A 6,428-nucleotide genomic window follows, 5' to 3' on the forward strand; every position below is an offset into this window, starting at 1 on the left:
AAATATATAATAATATACTGTATAATATATAATGTATAAAAGAATATAAAGATAGAAATGAAAAATATAATAAAAGAATAAATATACTAAGCCATGTAATTATCTTGGTGTTTATAATAAAACAGCGTAAAAGTTTTAAAATCAATTATAAATAATAAATTAAAATAATAAAGTATAGTATAATTCGTAATAGAGTATTACTAAATTTTAATGGTTATAAGAAATTAAATTTCGTTCTATCGTAATTTAGCGTTAACCTGAGTCATGTAGTATTTAATTAGTGAGTATTTATACCATAAAACTTATGTTTCACTATAATCGAATTACTTTATTAAAAAATCTAACATTAAATTGATTAGTATGTTACTTTCTATATATGTAACACATATTAATGCATTATAGTTGTTATGGGATATTTAAGTCTCGAAATCAACTTTTATTCATCACACATTTTATTCATCATATAACATCATCCATATGTATATATATTTCCATTATGTGTTATGTTCATTAATTTATTATCATTTACTTTTGTTATTTCATTAGTTGAACTTGTAATATTATAATGTAGGTGTGCTTATTAATTAATTTAGTAAGCAACATCCATTGATTGGAGAAAATCACGACTTCAATATGTCTTAGATTTTTATAAAATGATTATTTACCGTTCATACTGGCGTTTATATTTTCTTGTGTAGTTTTGTTTTGGTATAGAGTTAGATAATCATGATGTGGTTCAATAATAAGTCTATAATATAATCTTTACGTAATAACATTTAGACTTCCATACTAAGTTCATATGTAACAATGTTTGCTTTTTTTTAAAAAGTGGAAATGGTGGATAATTTTGATCAATTTGCGTTCACCATACTGTCAAATCGTGTATTTTATGTATTGTTTATCAGTTTCCTTTGTTTAATTTTCATTCATATAATGTTTACAATTTGATTTGTTGTAGTTCATTTGTCTCTTGCTATTTATTTAGTAGTAGAAAATATATAACAAATTAACTTAGAATTCTTCTTCCATGTAATTTTTTACCACCTTGTATGTATTGTCCACATTAGTTTATTCAGAGTCATACTAGTCAACACATGTTCATTACAATATAATTGTCACATTTATTGTAACTATCTAATATAGTTAATAAATTTAATTAAAATCTTAATATATTATTACGCCACGTGTAACATTTTCTTTGTAATCACATCATGCTTCATGGACTTCTCAAGATGGATGCTATGTAAATACTTTGCTATTAAGCACGTGCTCAAGTAACATGATAAAGTATACAAAATTTAATTAAATTTAATTAAAATCTTAATATATTATTACGCCACGTGTAACATTTTCTTTGTAATCACATCATGCTTCATGGACTTCTCAAGATGGATGCTATGTAAATACTTTGCTATTAAGCACGTGCTCAAGTAACATGATAAAGTATACAATTTGTTTATTTAATTGACAGCTCATGGCGAAAAAGTATGTATTATTCGCATCTTCATAACTGGAGTTATTTACCTAAGATTTATCCATACTAAATGTGCTTCAGTGTTTTTTGGTTATAGTTATTTGGTTATAGTTACACGCGTTATTCTGCATATTTATTTATCTGTATCATATTTTCTAATTTATAAATTTACTAATTATTATGCATCAACTACCTTAATCGATAATGTGTTGTACTAACTCATATTCTTTCAGTTAAAGAACAACTAACATAAATTTGTCTTTATTCACGTACATTCATAACGTATAAGTGTGGTGAGTTAATGACTTGTAGATTTTTAGTTTTAATTATAAAGATAGGAATATTGGTATCTTAGTTTTATTGTTTTCCATGTTAAACTTTGATTTATGTAATTTAATAATTTCTTCTTAGTTTATATGATGTTAATTGTGATAGACATATTTCCATGTGTTTAGTATATTCTCTGATAGAATCCAGTATTAACTTATAGTCTCTATTATATCGTATTTGCAAATGTTACATTACTGTTTAACATTTTACTAATATCATCTTGTTATTTATTGTATACGGCTTCCATCTGGGTTACATCTGATTAGTACTAGATAATTTTAAATATAATATAATGTTGGATACTTTTCTTTAATTTGATTTAAGATTTCTGTTACAAGTATATACCTGTAATTGTAATATATATATATTATTACATATTTCAATTAAGTTTATTACTGGATTCTTTATAACCATTAAACGTCAATATACATTAACAGCTGATTTAGGTTTCTTTTTAATTTGAGACAATATCATTAAAATATATTTTTTGGATAGCTTAATGTTATCCAATGTATCATATTCTGTATCAAAAGTAGGTATTAAATAATTTTATACCTCCAAAAGAATGAAACGGAAAGAGATACATATTCATTGTATCTTTTCTTTCAAATTTTTAATATGCTAAAATAACCATTTTATATTATTCTATCCAGTGCTGTGTTATTGATGCTGTTGCTATTACTTATTATTTAGACATGTTATAGATAAAATTACCTTAATTTTATACATATTGATAATCATAATTTTATTAAACAGGTGATATATTTAAGTATCTTCTTATTAATATCAAATGTTTTATATTATCGTTAATGTTTGGTGCTAAGCTGTTAATCCTTGGATTCATATATTTCACGATATTGTTAATAGAATATTGAAATATTTTAGATTTATCATTCTACTTGTGGTATTTTAATTTATCTATAGTTCCTTATTATAGTTTGACACTTTACCACTTCTTTAGCACTACTAGTTATGTACATAGAGTACAAGTAATTCAAAGTGGCCGTGAATGTCAGTACGTGTACACTTAATAATGATTAATATACAATAAATATATGCATTGTATTACTTATTATCTACCATTAGTATCTCCCCATAGTGGAGTTCTACTTTTGGTATTTATAAGTCACAAGTGCATTCTTTATTTAGTATTCTGTTATTTTCAGCACATGATGTATAAGTTCGTTTAATCTTAAATATGAATATCTATTTTGAGTGCATCAAAACTCATGAGTATGTCATATAAAATGAAAATTTTTAACTTGTGTCAGTGCTGCTGCATATTAGGCCATATTACAGCCTTGATTCTATTAGCATGTAGTTAGATCATTTAACCACATGTATACTAGGTTATTTTTCATACAGTTACTCACGAGAGTATTTGAAGGTTTACATATGCAAACTTGAATGGGTGAAATAATGTACATTAAAGTATTAGGTTGGCAACTAAGTGATTTTGGATTTTGTCATTAGGTGGTAATAATTTGCTTAGACAAGCAGTTGTCAATAGGAAGATGAAAGTCTTAAGATTATGTCAGTAATGTAGGTAGGAATTATGATCCATTTATTAGAAACTTTATTGTAAGTGACTCACAAAAGTATTTGAACACTACATATATTATTAAATTATTTAATATTAATATTTTGTTGGACCACCTTTAGCAGCAATAATGTTTTCTCAATTGACGTTCCATACTGTAAACCAATGATTTTGTAAAACTACACTTAACAGAGATTTCTATAATTTTATCTTTCAATACTTTCTTTGAGGTTATCTGAAATTTATTTCATTTTTTCCGATTTCAGCCCATAAATTTTCAATTGGATTTATGCCTGGACTTTGCGGTAGAGTAATTAACATGTGTGGTGTGTTATATACGATCCATTCTTTCACAATTCTAGCAATATGCTTAGGATCATTATCATGTTGGAAGTGGAAATCTTCGAATAATCCTAATTTACTAATTTTAATAATTAAAAGATGACTTTATCCCAAAAAGAATTATCATTATTAATATAAGTTTTTGCAAAAGTCAATCTTTTTTTTATGATCGACCGCATTAATATATGGCTTCTTTCGCGGTACTCTGCCATGAAAAACATTGTTTCGTAAGATCCGTCGACATAATTCCGGGTGAACTTCTTTATGAAACATATCAGCTACCATACTTGCGAGTTGAGGAGTGGATGTAGTAGAATTTCTTTTTAATTCGCGAATGATAAATTTCTCTTTTCTTCCAGTCAATTTCTTTGGTTGACCTGATCGAGTTTGTTTGCAAGTGTTCCCTTATTCTACGACTTTTTTATGATATAATGTATTGCGGACTTACTTCTGTTCACAATTCCGGCAATCTCGTTATATGATATGCCGTCCTCATGTAATCGGAATATTATTTCTCTTTCACACTTTTTTGTTTCAGACTTTTTGGTATTCATTTTGAATACTATTGTGCACACATTTACGTTACTGTTACTGAAACGATATCCTAACATCAAATGAACGTACCAATAATTTTATTTCGCAATGATGTTTAAATTCGCTGCAAAGGAAGATGAAAAACTATCAACAGTGTTACAGCGTTCGAATACCTTTGTGAGACACTTATCATGAATGTTTCTAATAAATGTATCATAACTCCTGTCTATATTATTGAATCATTTTCAAATTTTACTGATGTAATCTTGATACTTTCCTGTCACTATGAATACCAAATTGTTTTAACAAATTAGTTTAGTACACATTTTATTAGTACTCATTTTATTAATTGAAATTTGTAAGTGTAAACGTATGAATACTTTTGTAACCCACTGTATATTATTAGTCTATTACCTTACATTTCCTTAACGTATTTGGTAATTAATAAAATTTATCTAGATTTGTAGTTGTATGGGAATTTATTTGGTAATTTCTCCATATCGTATGCACGTAATGAGATAACATAACGTAGAATGTAAGTTATGTAATTTTAACATGTCTTTGTATTATCTTCATATTCACTGCTATATATTTATGTTATAATACCTTATTTTTTTGATATAGGCCACGTCATGATATGACAATTAAGCAATTTAGCCTGTAATTGAATTTAGAAGATCACCACCGTTATAAGATTATGTGAGCTGCTATGCAATACATCTCGGACTACTCTGCTAATTTTTTGAGGACATTTATAATTTAGTTTAAACTTATTTCTACCATAATTAAGTAAGTAAGATCTTTTATGTGATTATTGTACTCGTTATGTTTATGTGTTTAACCGTTTGAGTCCCAAGCAATGCGATCGCTGTTTAGATTTTGTGTCGAAAAGTCCTAGTACATTTGAACGCTACGGACGACTGACGGTTTTTTGTATTTCATTGTTATATTCTTAATAATTTTTATTGAACAAAACTTGAAATATTTATAAACTAATAGTATGCATACATATATAGATTTATTTCATAAAATAACAAATATGTCGATCGCTATTACACTTGTTTCACTTTGCAATTAATTAAGGCAAGCACTATCGCACTGTTGGGAATTTTTCGGTCCTATTTTTTCAGACCCGTGGTACTCAAACGGTTAATGTCTCCTTCTTCTCCGCTGTTCCCATTCCTTTTCTTGCAATTGTCTAGTTTTCATAATTGTTTCACAGAATTTCCAGAAAGGTGTCAGTAGTTCTCCAGCATGATTTTCCAATGGCGTTCTTAGAATTTGACATCTGGAGCAGTTAAATAACGCATGCTCAGCATCGTGAGAATCTGCATTACAGTCCCAACATCTCTCGTCAGTATCTTTATTTATTTTTTTCCTATATTGATTAAAAATACCATGGCCAGTAATTAACTGCATGGTATGATGATTGATTTCTCCTTTAGTATTTCTAAATAGGCATGCGTCATATATCAATCTTCGGGTTTAATTATCCTCTCGATACATTTCATTCTCGTCTCCATTTTGGTCGTTGCTGGTGTCGCCGCGGTGGGCCTGGTTGCTTTTAGAGTGGTTAGGAGTTGTTGCCCTTCCCGTTCAAGTCACACTACCTAGTGGTACCAGCTGGTAACATAGTCTTGGAGCACAATATAGCACTTGAGCTCTGGAGATACGTTACTTGGGCTGTTAAACTGTTTGAGGAAAAATGGTTTGTTATCTATTTCATTTAAATGTTTAATGCTTTTGCCTTACTGAGAGAGGAAGTTAATTGGGGAATATTTAACGTGTCAAATGTTGAAATGCGTTCCATTTGAGGGTTTTAATTGTATACGAGTTGGCTTATCCATGGTTTATGGTTAAGGAATTAAATTATAAGAATTGCCGCATGGGATGAAGGAAAAGTAATATAGAATAATAATGGATTATAGTGCGAATAATGATTTAGCCTCGGACACAGAGTCACCAGTTGCCGGGAACTCTGTGGCCGATCAATTCGCTCAGAAGGAGACCTTTGTAAACGACGTGGCTATGAATATGGATAATGCGAATAATGAAATGACGATCTGTGTGCCCCTAAAAAGCGACGCACTATGTCCCTTTTGCGTTAGGGAAGGTCTTAGATTCGCGTTTAATACCTTAAAAAGTCTTAATGAACACATTAATAGTCATCATCTGGAAAATAAAATATCGTGGTGTTGTCGATTCTGC

General features: G+C 28.7%; 1 long non-coding RNA gene across 1 annotated transcript; it reads left to right on the top strand.

Annotated features, from left to right (window-relative positions):
• Nucleotides 1-1,328: 1,328 nt before the first annotated feature.
• Nucleotides 1,329-5,871, top strand: LOC138179732 (uncharacterized). The gene is made up of 3 exons (XR_011173110.1): nt 1,329-1,485; nt 4,845-5,009; nt 5,443-5,871. It is a non-coding gene; the product is annotated as an uncharacterized LOC138179732 (long non-coding RNA).
• The last annotated feature ends 557 nt before the right edge of the window (nt 5,872-6,428 follow it).

The sequence above is a fragment of the Bombus flavifrons genome, chromosome 5 (assembly GCF_040668555.2).
Source record: "Bombus flavifrons isolate JBK064 chromosome 5, iyBomFlav1_principal, whole genome shotgun sequence".
NCBI classification, from domain to species: domain Eukaryota; kingdom Metazoa; phylum Arthropoda; class Insecta; order Hymenoptera; family Apidae; genus Bombus; species Bombus flavifrons.